The sequence below is a fragment of the Dermacentor albipictus genome, chromosome 4 (assembly GCF_038994185.2).
Source record: "Dermacentor albipictus isolate Rhodes 1998 colony chromosome 4, USDA_Dalb.pri_finalv2, whole genome shotgun sequence".
Lineage (NCBI taxonomy): Eukaryota > Metazoa > Arthropoda > Arachnida > Ixodida > Ixodidae > Dermacentor > Dermacentor albipictus.
In genome coordinates, this window is record NC_091824.1 from 40,582,144 (window position 1) to 40,597,645 (window position 15,502).

A 15,502-nucleotide genomic window follows, 5' to 3' on the forward strand; every position below is an offset into this window, starting at 1 on the left:
TCTCTCGCCATCTTTGGCGGCGCTACATTAGTTACCGTCTTTCGGTCTTTACCGCGCTTCTTTTTACGGCGCTTTCTCTTCGCACTCACTTTCCTGTCGCCTTCTCGTGCCTCGTGCTGGCCGGTACACATTTCGTCGGCCTGGATCGGTCTCTTACCCGCACAGTCTGAGTGATTTACATTTAAATCAACACTCTCTCTGCCTCGACTGGCGGACAGCTCAACCGACCCTGGCACAATGCAGCAGGCTTTACTCGAGTTAGACAACTCGCACTCTTGCGAACTGCCCTCTACTACATTGCCCAGCTCACGCTGTGCATCGGCACACAGCCCGTCGGTATCGATCGCTGTCTCACGCGCACAGTCCGAATGATTAACAACTGAATAATCCCTATCTAGGCCATCTAGACTGGCGGAGAGCCGCACCGATCCCTGAAGAATGCAGTTGTATTCTCTTGAGCTACGCAGCTCGCAATCCTGAGAATTACCCTCAACTGCATCGCTCAGCTCGCACTTCACTTCTGCACGCAGATCTGGCTCTACATGGGTGCTCGCGTCTGTCGCGTCAACAGTACCCATTTCTTCGGTAGCAACCTCGCTAACATTACCAGCGACGCACACGCGCGGTAACTCTGCCAATTTGTTCGCAGCTGGCCTAGCTGTCTCCACAGTCATCTGTTGGCACAGCACCTCGTCGCTATCACTGCGGCCTTTAACGCCCTCTGTTGCCACTAAGGCATCGTTAGCAGCTAGCCTTTTCCCTTTTCCTATGAATGTGCAGCCAATCTCACAGGCACTACTCTTTTCGTCGGCTTTTGGCGAAAATCTGCTAGATGCTTTCTCATTCTTTCGTTCTGTACTACCTACAGAATTCTCAGACAGCCGTTGTCTCTGTGCCAATAACTGATCACAATACTGTATCTCTCTGATCAGTGCTGCCTTCTCTCTCTCATACTTTTGCTCACGCTTTCGTTCCTTATACTCACGTTCGTGACGCTCACACCTAAGAGTAAGTTCTTGAAGCTCATGCTTCCGTTCATTCTCGCGTTCTTCACGCTTACTCTCACTCTTAAGTTCACGACGCTCTCGCACACGTACACGACGCTCACGCTCTCGTGGTTCTTCTATCACCTCCCAAGCAAGCTCAATGCTTTTGCCATCATTGCCACTATCGTTAATCGCCTTTATGATAGCTGGCGTTTTCATCCGTTCATCCGCCTCAACTCCCAAGTCGTCGCACACCAACAACAAGTCTAACCTCGTCAACCTTCTAAGATCCATGGCAGCTGCCCCGACAGGTGGTTAAAACTGTTTTCCTTAATTAATTTGTGCAAACACACAATGCAACAAACTCCCGATTCCCATAACTATCAAAATGAACACACAACATTTGAGTCTGGCGAACCATAAGGAAAGAAACCACGCGCTCACTTACGGTTGCAGCACCCTGCCATCCGGTTCATTCTTCCGCTGTTCCCGGTTCCTCCGGACTCCCTGGGTCGAAGGCTCGCTCTTCTTCGCTACTCCCAGTTTCTTCGGACCTCTTTCGACGAAGGCTCTGTCTTCTTCGCTCTTCCCGGTTCCTTAGGGTCTCTCTCGACGAAGGTTGATTCGTAGCGCTGCCACCAGCTGATGCATTCGGAGGCGATCTCACCGCTGCCAACCAGATGTAGGGGTTGAAGGACGGGACTTCGGGATGAAAACCAAACTTGGGAGGTTTTATTTTACATTATTTACAAGGAGGTGAGAGTCATTTAACAGTCGTACAGTCATTACGGGCCGGCAGCAACTCGTACGCTGCGGCCCGCGGCAAGAAGTTCGAGAGATGAATCAGGGAATCAGGGAATCCTCTGGTCTGTCTGGAATGCTTCTTTTAAACCCTTAGGGGACTGGAAGTCGTGTCATGTTCGACCAATGGGAGAGTCCGCTCAGATGACGCCATTTTCAGCCAATGGTTGGCGCCCGTATCGCGTTGTCACACCCGGCGGCTCTATGCGGTCTTGCCTCGCAGACTTGTAATGCGCTTCTTCAAAGGAGGATAAGTGGGGGCGCTCATGCTCCATTGTCTGAAGGCCCACCTGCTCCCAGTGCTACGGCCCCGCAGCGGTAGCAAATGTCTTCTTCAAAGGCGAAGAGGGGTGACGATTGGGCTCTATTGTCCGATGACCCCTTCTAATCCCGGCGGCGTACGAACTTGTTTGCAAGTGTCCTGCCTCAGGAATATGGCACCCCTGCTTCTGCATTCCTCAATTAGCTGTGCTGCGATTCGAAGTGGTTTGGGGAACTCGAAGTAGCCTCAGGAAACGGCGCCATATCTAACAATACCAAATACCAATCTTGGCAATTAGTCGTCAGCCATATCTCGCCGCGTATCCCTTATTGACAGGCTCTGTGAACTACAGCTGCGCTGTCGCGACAACTTACGACCATACTGTGACTCTTGCGGTTACGGTTGCCATAGTCGTGACCCCTGCGTTTGCGGGAATACTATAAACATCGATATACTGCATAGCTTAGAGAACAAATTGTTTAGAAGAGGGTTTTTGTCTTACATCCGCTCAACGCAAGCCCCTTTGCAGTATGCTCAGTGCGCGTCCCTTCAAGACAAAAGAGAGTTATAGCTCAGCTAGCCAGCAGACCAGCGTGCCCAGTGGGCTAGCGTAGATGCCAGTGCGCATGCGCTGTACAACATGCGCAGTGGCGTCGACGCTGGCCCGCTGTGCGAGGCGGCTGAGACACGAACGCAAAAATAAGAGTGCGTTACAAGACAAGGTGCCATCTTGAGCCCCATGCCAAACATATCCAAGCCAACAATCTATTAGCGACCATGCTGTCGTTTCTATGCAAGGAGGTTATATACTTGAACTTGTGGAGTGCCAGTCCCAGCCTCGGACTACGCGGGTGCATGAAGCCGGCGGCGTTCATATTGCTAGAAGAGCGCGGCTCCAGCATATATGTGGCTGCGGTGTACTCGCTGCGCTCGCTGCACTTGCGGTGCCGCGATGAAAACTAAAATTAAACCCCTTTCAGGAGTATTTAAGCAGTCAAGAAATATATGATAAATAAATATCAGTCCACCGTTGTCCGTCGCTGTTATAGAAAAAAATATGGGTCATGGTAGCGGGTGCACTGTGTTTAATAAGTTGCGAGAACCGTAAAACAGTCATGTTTTCTGCTTTCATCATTCAGTAGCCTGCCGCGTTCATCGGAACTGGGATGCCTTTTCGTCGATACGTGGTGCCGGCCCGTATTAGCAATGACAAGACCTCGAAATATAGTATCCTTATGCCATTTCTTTAAAAAAATCGCTATTTCCTTAAATGAGTGTTCAAGTCGCTGATGATGAAGCAGTTGCTGCTGTAGTAAAGACTGTAATGAGCGCTTTTGATTTAAACCTAGGAAAAAAATCGATGGACGAATTGCTGAGCTAAGCTGCAATAGCCGAAAGCCTATCTATGACTGCCTCTGCTGCTGTTGTCTGAACTGTTCTGCGAACGGACGCTGCCATGGCCGCGATCATGGGATGCAATCACAGCCATATGGCTGCCAGGTTTGTCGCCGATGTGCGCGCACCCCCACGCCTATGTCCGCACTCTCCCATGTGCCCACTCGCACAGCCCTACTGTCATGGCGCCTCCTCTCCTTGTTCCCGTCGCCGGTGATCACCGCTTTCGTGCGTCCACCACAGACTGCACCCGGACACTCATGAGCAACTAGAGGCTTACGCCTTAATGCAATGGTATGTCTAATTTTTGTCGAGCGTTTCAGTTTTAACCGGAAAGACTGAGCGAAAGAAAATTTACAATAAAGCTAAGGCGATGATCTGCACGCAGCCGCAAGTGCACATGCGCTCCGAGGAGAGTAGCCTGCCAAAGTTAGTTATGCGTTGCGTAGCGGCTCAAGCTACCTTCACTTTTTTTTTGTTACCACGTCCATTCTGCCTGTTTCAGTGGGAAAAGTGGGAAGGCCGATAAATCGAAGGTGGCGGGGGAAGACGGTAGCGTAATGGTTAGCGTGCCCAGCTCCCAAATGTAGAACGCTGAGGATACAGGGGCTCGAATCGCGTGGCTTGTTTGCGAAAACGCCTTTCCGTGCTCTGTGGTGATGACGAAGCTCAGAATGAGGCGGCGGCCTGACGACAACGGTTGCCGTCAGCGAAACAGAATAAGCGGGCGTTCAAAGTCACATCCAAGCCCAAAAGTATATTCAGAGGAAATACGGTATGCTCCTATCGGCAAAAAAAGGAATGAATAACGAGAGCTGTTGTTGAGCAAGGTTGTAGACCGATAAGGTTACCAAAGACTTGGTAGCGCTGCTATCCCGGTAACTAGAGGTAATCAGAGGGAATTTGCATCAACAGCGTGTCAACTAGCCTTGAGTGATGCTTCATTAATGGTGTTGCGTGTTTGTGTTGTGTGTAGCACACACGAGTAGTTGAGGAGACGACACTGGAGGGAAAGGGGTGAGCGAAGCCCGCGAAAAGTAGTTGAGGATAGCCATATTGAACGTCAGCGCCGTGTTGAAGAAAGCCTGCGACTTCAGTTTCTCAGGTCACCAGAAAGGCTTCAGTGGTAGGGTACCGTTGGGCGTATTTGGTAACCACAGCGATAGACACACATTTTAAGAAAACAAAAAGAGAAATTGGCCCGAGTGAGTTGAAAATTAGATCAATAAGAGGACTCATGTAGTGTATAGAAGATTGAAGAAGACAATCAGGTTAAATGCACGGCCTTTTCAAGCTAAGTAGTATACGCCAGCGCAAATGAATCAGCATGGAACGCCATGGTTGCCTGCCACCAGGACATCATGGAGTTACCGCGATGACATTTTGCACTGCGTGCTTGAGAATAAAAACGAGCACATCAGATACGTTCGAGCGACATTTCTAAGGTACAAGATCACATCCTGAAAAAAAAAAAAGTTTGCGAACAGGGACATCAGAAAATTGAGTACTATGGCCCTTGTCGATTTTGAGCAGCCTAACGTGAGTGTTTTATTCTGCGCCTATCTCTGAGAAAATGAGTTCAAGGTATGTTTATTTGCATTACAATGGCGGGTGTAATCAAGAAAAAAGTGAAAGCATTAGAGGGTGCGGAGTACTCTGTGTAGATTACGTACGACATTGATAGTAAGAATACAACATTATAAGACAATATAATTCGAAAACAAGTTCACTTATTATTACAGTGTAGTAAGAAGGAAGTGCCTTCACAGTATACCTGTGGATGACGCAAATAATGAACATACTGAAAAAGAAAACAGTCTTGTAGGTCTGTAGTAAACTGGATAGACCATTCGCGTCTTGGCAACGGGATACAAGTTACTCCTGAAGGCGCAAAGTCTAGTGGGCAAATGGGACAGTTGCTTTCGCCGTGATGAAACGCCGCAAACGACGCGACAATGCCACGACGACACGGACCATTACGCCAGCAAATAAATCAATTTTTTTTTTAAAGCAGAGCTTTCTTTGCCTCTTCCTTCGACTTTTCCATTGCTGCTGCTGCTGCCTTGCCCGCCGCGTTGGTTGGAGATAGGTGCATATACATGGAAGGAACGAGGTAGAGAGGAATGGTGAGGCGATGAACTCGTTTGGAGCTTTTCATCTTGTCACATGTGCACAGTGCTCTCTGGAGTTCACTGGGCGTCCTTACACTAGCCTCTTTACATTTGTAATTATAGTACAACTGTAATTGCAATGCAAAAACATTGCAGAAACGGCAGCGCTTACCGGTCTGCTAACTTGCAATTCCCGAGGAGAGGTAAGTAGAATGGTAGAAAGGGAGCAAGGAGATGAGGCGGAGAAGGAGTAAAACCAGCGCAATCGCGAAACGAGTGAATAACAGCCGTGTCACTCTTCGCTAGCAGTGCCCATACAGGAGGGAAGGCCGTGACAGGGAAAAAGTCACGTTAGGGAAACGAAGATAAGGTAATGCCACTACTGTAGACACGACAACAGTTGCGGGCCAAATAGAAGGTACGGTACTGTACATTTCTGCTATTTCCTAAAAACAAACACCATGGAAATTCGTCAAGCGGACTATTCACGCAGGGCGTGCAGATGCAAGGCCACATTAAATCACCGTAGGGTCTATGCAACACTAAGGAAGTGGTCCCACGTCAAATCAATGCTTCTGTGCCTGCCGGAGTAGCTGTGCGGCTATGGCATGGCTGGACGTCATGGCTTCGATCCCTACCGGGGGAGCTGGATTTCAACGGGAGCGAAATACAAAAACAGTCGTGCACTTAGATTTAGGTGCACGTTAAAGAACACCTGGCTCTGAATATTAATCCGTAGTCCGCCACTACGGCGTGCCTCATAATCATATTATGGTTTTAGCACGTAGAGCCTCATAGTTCTGCCAACACAAGTACTGCAATGCGATGTGCCGTGTGAAGCAATGACAATGCTCAACTTTCTCATAATTTAAAGCAATGGCGCACAACAACGCCTCAAGCAAACACGTCTTGCTGTATGTTGTGTACTTCGCAGACAAAAAGCACTGGTGCACTCATGGTAACATTTGCCATCAACTCGCAACTCTCGTATTGCACTAAACGCTGAAGAAATTATACATTCGCAGTCAGCATTACCGCTAATTATCGTCAATAAAAGCAAACAACACAAAAGTTTCGCTTACATCAATTCCCACAGTGCGTGGGGTCTCCATAATTTTTCTGTTGAATTTATATGCTCAAGATTGGCGCTCATTACTATAATGTTTTCATTCGCAGTGAGCAAAAGCGGCTGTAGTGTCCAGGGCAGAACGGCTTCAATCCCATGGCCATTACATCATTGCCAACTTCCGTGGGATCGTAGTCGTCAAAATGAAGTGTAAGTAACAGGGAAATCACGAAGTTGCTATGGAAGCCGTGCTGTGGTTTCAACGTCTATTAAAAATCCCCCAAAATACGTACATAGGCCGACAGAACTGCAGGCATCTTGGGGAAGGTCAACCCACTGGAAAAATCAGGACAGTACTAGCTTATACATACATGATGACGTAAACATAAAAGAAACCCATAAAGTTGGTAGCCGAAATTCCGGACAAATAAGTTGTCTGTTGAAGTAGTTCAGCCGAAATCCGATGGTGCGTAATGAGGCGAATATGTCGGCAAGTGTTGTAGTGTCAGGTAGGTCTTCTAGCTGACCCCAGCGCCCGGCAACTGTCAGGCGACTGCACATATAAGCGAGATGCCTGGTCGTCGGTCGTTACAGGGTGATTTGGGTAGAAAAGTTTGGGCGCGGACTACCTCACATTTAATACAATGCACTCTACGGTCATTCTTCGACGGCTTGTACCGATTCTCGTGCCATGACGATGCAAACAAATTGTCTGACGTGCCGACTGTCACTCTCCTCGAATTGCCAACATACCTTAGCCGCCGTAGTTGCTTAGTAGATTTAGTGTTGGGTTGCTGAGCGCGAGCCGCGAAATTCAATCCTAGCCACGGCGGCCTTAAATTGATGGAGGCGAAATGCGAGAACACCCGTGTACTTATATTTAGGTGGACGTTAAAGAACCCCAGCTGGTCCAAAATGTAACGGAATCTCCCACTACAGCGTGCCTCATAATCAGATCGTAGTTTTGGCACGCAAATCCCCATAATTTATTATTTACCATTCCTTAAGGATGTCCTTGGGAGTCGCACAACTCTTGAATACAAGTAAGTGTCAGGAGTTGTGCGCGAGGTCTTTGAGTATGTGGGTAGCCATTTTGGCGTTCAATATCTGCTAGTCTACATTCCGGCTACATTATATAGGCGGAACGGAAACATGGTAGACAATATAGAAAACGCACAAATCCCGCATATATTACTGCACAATTATCTTAAATAATGTTCTTCTTTCACGCACGGGGATAACCGTGACAGGACAGTACTTTCACAACTAACTGGAAATACGGTATATGTCGTGGCCAAAGGTGTAGCTGGCCCGGTGGCCAGTAAATGGGACGCAATAATGTGAGCAGCTTCGGCCATCGCATGTCAACATACGACCAAGCAGAGACAGTTGTACAGTTCTTGTGTCGTGCCTTTTGCTTCAAAATGCAAAGCCAACTTATCCATGTATCTATCTAAATACTTATGCGTATCTCGTTTTGCAGCTGCTGCAGTAGCCCAAGAATGCGGATAGCAAAAATTGCGGTGGCTTAGCTAAGGTTAAGCCCAGGATGCGAAGCATACTAGCCTTTATTTTAACGCGACAGCGTTAAGGAGCTCGTGTCTCAGAAAAGCCGGTGTCGTCGGCGTCGGCTCAGGCGTGTGGCGCTTGCTCAGGCGCACATTTCGTTGTCGCGCCGAACGCTGCGTTGCTCGACGCTCACCGCGTCCGATGCGGGACGCGTAGTCGCTGCGCCGTAGCAAAGCCACCTAGGAACAGTCTCTGTAGCACACCGCAACCTTCGCTTCTCATTGCAACGAGCAGCTCTGTCTCCAGGAGGCATCTCACATCGTGAGTGTCTAGCAGAGGCAAGCGCAGCTGCTTATATACCGCCGCGACGCCGCGAGCGACGGCGGGAGTTGGAGCCCCGTTTCTCCTCTGTCGTGATGTCACGGTGTCACGTGGTATTGAAGGCGACACCGCCACGCCTGAGGAGCTGGGTTGAGTTCTAGTAATATGCTTCGCATAAAAAGGAAATGAAAAAAATGGCTGTGGCTTAGGTAAGGTTAAGCCCAGGATGCGAAGCATACTAGCCTTTATTTAAGTTGTTGAACCACTGTTTAGCCTGGTGAACTGCTGTTGCTTGGCTATATTTGGTTCGGCTAGACGAAGAAACAACTCATGCGTTACTCTGCTTCGCCTTCAAGAGTGGAACGCGATAGCGTTCCTGTCGACCCGCCAAGGGGTGTAAGACATTTGGTCGTACGGCTACGGCGCAGCGACTACGCGCCCCGCATTGGACGCGGTGAGCGTCGAGCAAAGCAGCGTTCGGCGCGGCAACGAAATGTGCGCCTGAGCAAGAGACGCACGCCTTAGAAACAGCTCGTTTCTAAGGCAACACCGCATTCACTAGAGGCGCTTTTGTACCGCTTTGAAGCATCGTACTCGTGGCTCAGTGGTAGCGTCTCCGTCCCACACTCCGGAGACCCTGGTTCGATTCCCACCCAGCCCGTCTTGCAAGAGTTGAGCCAAAGCCACTTCTCCTCTGTCGTGACGTCACGGTGTCACGTGGTTTCAAGGCGACACCGCCGCGCCTGAGGAGCTGGGTTGAGCACTCGTAATATGCTTCGCATAAAAGAAAACCGTGTCAAAAGCCCCGAATCAATCATCACTCGTCGCGACTAAATGCTCATAGGATGACAAGTCATTTCCAGGCGACGAGCAGCTACGCTTTATGGAGAACTCTGGTAACGCTGGTGGGACAAGCAATGGGGCGAAGTTGAATGCGCAAAGGTAGCTTCTAATTATTTTATTTTTGTTTTGTTGAAGTCATCACGCGTCACCGCAGGAAGTTTGAAAAGGTTAAGGTCAGTGCGGCACTCACACGAACTAAACCCACGTTTCCAGAAAAGCTGCATATGACATGCACTGCGTTCGTGGTGTAGCCTAGCAAAGCGTCGGGCTGCTGTCCTTGTGACCTGGGTTCGAATCACTAAAGTTGCACTCAAGGACGTTGATTGAAGCGCGATACGCCCCCACTCGCACAAACCCAGTGACCCAAGTTTGTCCGACGTTTCGCTTCGGGCCCTGTTCCCTCTAAACGACAGTCCCATCCGCTATTTATTGAACCATGGACAACCCAGCGAGCTAAGTAGCCGAGAAAACGATTTGATACGAACAACTCGACAGAAACAAACAAATACCAATATGGATAGGTAACCCCTCTAAAGTGCGCGAAGTGCCTCAAGACTGCTAGCGCTTTAGTGAGGCCGGCGGCATTGGAGGGGATTTTATTAGAAATGATGTGAGTTTCTGTTGAAAACACTTTCTGTGTTCCCTTGGGTTAAATTTGGGCGGCCATAGACACGGAGAAGTGGAAAAACTAACTACGCGTCGAGTACGAGGATGTGAGCACTTTCGTTCGTCGCTTTTGCTAGCAAGCGGACAGGGCGTTTTTTCGTGGATGTGAGACTTAACCCTCGACCGTGGACACAGCATCACCAAGAAAGGCTTGCAAGCTCGCCTCGAGTGCCCATAGATTTGCTACCGCAATAACAACTCTTTCGCCGTCCGATTCACCATGTCCAAACAAGCAGCGCTCCCATGAGCATTGCGGGGAAGCAGAAACGCGCTGTTTCCCAAAAATGTAAAGTTACTTGTCATCATACTTCACATTCACATTCACAGCTGTTATGAATTATATGTGTCATGCAGCGCACACTTACTGCTTTGGCAACGCGCTTATAACTTTGGGTATGTCAATTAACATATATCCGTTCATACACTGCCGCATACCCAGTGAACCTAGGTAGGTTGAATATAATGCCGGGTGGCCGAGGGCACGACGCGCTTCGAATAGGATAGGGCACAACTTCATTGTGTCGTTCAAAGGGGGGGGGGGATTTGCGAGACGAACCCCCCAGTCCCCTCCTTCCTGAGACTGCGGCCAATCGTTGCTTTCCGGTGGCGTCTTTAGTCATCCGCAAGGCTCAAACCTGCTCTTCTCAGCCCAAGCTGAGCAGCAAAGTCTGCCATTGCTCGGCCATAGTTATGGTGCGTGTAGTGTTAGTATGCTGAGTGTTGGTGGGTTAGGCTTTGGGACATGCCCAGATAATATGATCGAGATCAGCGCGGGCCTCGCGGGCTTTGCAGAGTGGGGTAAATTCGGTTATGTAGCACGGGATTTGGGAAAGTTCGCGTCTGAAGTAGTCGCCAAGTGGTGGACTGAGATTTAGTCAGTATTTTGTGTGCTGTGGGGTAGCGTGATCGCTCTCTGCGGTAGTGGAGAAGGATTTCTCTGAACATGATCACTCGGTCCCGCGCGTGACCGCGATGCAAAACAGGGCTCGTCAGGACCGGAAGACGCTGGAGAAGGATGATGCGCCCGATGTGCGAGAGTTCAGGCGGCATCGTGGGTGTCTTCGTTTCCAACCAGAGCCGAGTGACCGCGTAGTTGCCTTGAGGGAGGTGTGCCAGAGATGCTATCAGTCCTCTTGTGCAGTTGCGAATGACCATTTTGAAATCGTTGATGATGCAGTCTGCATTGGTAGAGGCATAGGCCAAAGTGACGGCCGTTTCTTCTCCTTCGGACTTACTGGCGAGTATTGCTGTGGTCTCGGGGAGGTGGTGTTGCAAGCGCGCGTTTACGGCGACCGCCGTGTCGTTCTGCTTGGAGCATTTCGCTATTTCTACATCTGCGGCTTGGCTGCAGTGCTTTTGTAGTCGTTTAGCTCTGTGTGCATGTCGCTTCTGATTGTGTTCAGGTCGCGTATTGCGATGTATGGACGGGATAACTGGTTCCGTGTGAATGTTTGGAGGGACGGGTACTTTCCGTCCGAATTGGGTGGTGTAGGTTACGCCTAGGGTGCCTAGAATGTGCCTTCCCGTGGTAGAATCGGCGAGTCGTTCGTATTGGCTAATACGCTGACCTTAAATAAGCTCGTCTTTGGTGTTGCGAATTTCGAGGGCGTCCACGTTCTCATTACAAGTACAAAATGGGAAGATGTACGTATTGCTTGTTTAGAGGCCTTGATAATGCTATTGTGTTTCAACTGGCTGGTTGCACTCAGGCTGAGGTACAGGGCGACATAGGTGATCGCACGGAAATCGGAGCTGCTTCTATACAAGCCTAATTGGGCAGGTCGACGTCCAGACCTTCGCCGCCCCCCCCCCCCCCACGATACATTTCCGCCTGCATCAGCAATGCACACCTAAAGTGCCTAGCACGCGCACCCTTGGCTTACGCGAACTCGAGCAATTGCATACTCATGTACACCAACGCACTCGCATCATTGCCCACATCCTGCTCACGACGTAGGTGGTTACTAGACGTATCAGGTTGTTTTTACTCATGTCGTGATGTCGACGTAAGCACTCTAGGCCGCGTGGTTCTACAAATGTAACAACCTCATTGACGGCTTGCTGCAGCGTGTCTTGAATGTCCTCGACGCTGGCCCCGGTGAACCACAGGCTTATGTCGTCTGTGTAGAGGCTATGCTTGAGGTTGGGGATGCTAGCTTGTACAGGCGGTACTACGAGCAATGCTATGTTAAACAGAAAAGTGGACAAAACCGATCCTTTCTAAGCTTTCGCTGCACTGTGCGCCATGCTGTAGTTGTTCGCTTTGGTTTGTTTCAGTTTATTTGCACGAGAGAATAAAGTTTCACCAGTCATTGCACTTAACGTGTGTCCTACTTACATCAGCTGCGAAGTCGATATTAAGCAGGGTTCTTTTAGTACTCCATGAAGCATTAAAACAAACTCTGTTAGACACTCTAGAGCGCTTGCATAAGCATTTTTCTACAAACGCTGTAAGGAACTGAAAATACTGACACTTTGCTCAAGCATCACACATAGTATTCCCCATATTCTTTCAAACCTTTTTTACTTTTTCACACGTCAACTTTGTTCAGCGTATTGCACATACTTTCTGCACCGTTTGTATAAAACGCTTGTCAGTGCTCTTGAATGCTTGTGCATAAGGGTGTAGCAAGTGTTACGCACCAAGATTTAAAAATGAGCAAACACCACGAAGCTGGACAGAACCAACGTAATTATTGCTTGTCGTCGCTTGGAGATACTGAGGCAATCTTTTGCATGACACCTAATTAGAGCAGACGTCTTTATTATTTACTCAAGTTGTCAAATATTAAATATTGAAAGTGTCGATGAGAAACTTGTAAAGCGACATTAAAAATTCCCGATACAGTTTTTTGTTGCTTAATACGTGGCACATGAAAGTGTTTCCCCAGGCGTCAGAGACGGCTGCGAATACACGCAAAATTGCAGCCCCCCTGGCCGTTTGGGACACTTTGCGTGTATTCGCGGGCTTCTTTCGCGCTCCGGAGGAACACATTTACGTAGCACGTATTGAGAAACAGAAAGCTATACCGGGAGTTTTTCATGATGCTCTACAGTGTCCTCAATGCCATCTTCATCTCATAATATTTGAGAATGTTATGCATTAATTAACACTAATTATGTAATTAGGCGTAATTCAAAACATAATCCGAGTATATGAAAGCGACGGAAACCGCGTTACCTTCTTTCTGTTCAGCTGCAGAACATTTACATATTTGTGCACATTTGTGCATAGTAGTTGCGACAGCCTGTATAACGTATAGGCTCATTCAAATGCAGTAGTTGACCTGTGTATTGAGACGCCGACTTGTCTTTTACAGATGACCGCCTTTCACCGTGTAAAAAATGTTATCGCTCAGAGCGGCACCTGCCCGCACGTATCGAAAGTTTCTGGAATGTTATCGATGGTTCTGTTGTCATGGAAGCTTGTGTAATCTGATTGCATGTGTGACGCGAATTGTGTTCAACTTTCCGGAAGACACGCAGGTACCACTAATTACTCTGTAACCTTCGATGACTCGTCTATAAAACCCGAGGCGCTTGACCGGCAGATCAGATTTTCGACCATAGCCGAATGTGTTCGCCGTTATCGTTGTGGTTTTAGTGTAGTCTGTTCTTGAGGCCACTCGTTTGCCCAATAAAACACTAGTTTCGCTATTTGCAGGTTTAGGGCTTTCTTTACCGTCAGTACCACGGGACAGTACTTCAATCTTGAAGTGCACGTTACTCACAATAGTTCCTCTATATTATGCAAACATAAAATTACTGCTATCTTTGCTTCTTTCCAGGCGGCAGAAAAACATTGTAATTGGCTAATATAACGCATATAAATAGGTGAATATGAGAGTTTAGCAACCTTCATTCAGCATAGAATAGAGCCAAGTAGTTCAAAAACTTTCTACATATTACCGTTTGCATGCCCCTTATTCCGTCGCGATATTACCAAAGTGAACAACGCTGTTCGTTGGGGACGCGGCAAAAATTAGCATATAAAGATTTCGGACTTTTCTGGTCCTATTGCCAGTTTCGCTGTAAACAATGCAGTGACAGTCTGAACACAATATCAACAAAAAGAATTAATGCAAAGTAGTCTTGTTTTGTACGGAATGGTTCTGTGAATAATGTAACAGTTCTTTAGCAAAGGGCTGTCATTTCCGGCGCCCAATTGGCATTTGATGCAAAGCAGCGGCGGTAGAAGCGAATTGATCATGAAATTATTTATGGGTCGAACTACATCCTCGTGACGTTGCTCAGCGTACCTTGCGTCAGCTCACACGATACATAAGCGGTGGCATATATTCCCTGGCACATGTAGGCCCCCAGCTTATAGCGAACGCGACGTCCATCTCCCCGGCGTTTTGGGAGAAACCTCATGGCTAGGTACACCCCAGGTAAACATGAATTGTATCACTAGCGTTAGTTTCTCTCCTGTTGTTTCGTTTACCAAGCTTTCGAGAGAAACAAAAACCAAATCTCATATGGCCGCAGTTTTGTTGATGCGAGAGAGGTAAATTCAATGCTGCTTGTCCTCTGCTATGCACACGACGAGCAAGCGATTTTCTCGGCAGACGCAAAGGAAACCAGAAGTGTATGTGTTTGTTGTGGATGTCGGTATTCTTCTCACAGCTGCCATTTTGAGCTTGTTTCTACATGCATGGACAATTTTTGTGTGTGTGTGCGCTTGCTTTCGCAGTCTATAAACGCCGGCAGCTGATCCGTAATTGTTGAAACTTTCCAAATAGAGTTGCAGACATGTGAGCCAACCCACCATAGTATGTGTCTAATGCGTTTCCGCAGGGGATCAATGGCACACAAACATTTATATTTTATACTTATTCATAACTTCAGGAAGCAAAACAAAAGTCTTCATTTCAGAGTTGAATATATACGAAGTACAATAGAAATAAACATTTTTAGGTGCATAGGTTCATCAGAATGGTTACAATTTCTCCAACGGAAGAGCATGTCTTTCGCTTTGCACTGGACAAATCTGTGTTCTGCTGCGAGAGTTATTTGCGAATACTTATAAAAATTTCAAGGAACCGAAACCGATCGTAAGCTGTAAGATAGCCCATTGCGCACACTGTGACGCTTGACACAGAGGAGGCTGCAATTCATGCTAGCCGGATTTGTCTGTCGCGGCACGGTAGCCTTGAGAAATGGAGGTACTAACATGCTTGCCCACAATGCGATCTCGCGACCACTGTTAAGGACTGCTCCCACACGCTAGGGCCTTTGTCTTCATGCAACTGAACTTGGATTGTATGCCTCGTTGTATATATACGGAGGATAGTGCAGTAAAATTCAAGAATCGTCTTTATAATATTTAGGTGCTACTACTGAAGTAGGAAGACTGGTCATTGCGGCTTCGCCAGCAGCTGGTGGGAAATACTTTGGATAAGTTTTGTTATAGCTAAGCGACCACGTTCAAATTATTTCTAAAAGTATTTTAATGAGCTGCTTATGATGTAGTTTCATTGACCTCTTATTTACGTTCTCACTCATACTAAACAGATACTTGTTACAGGAAGACAAGCTACCA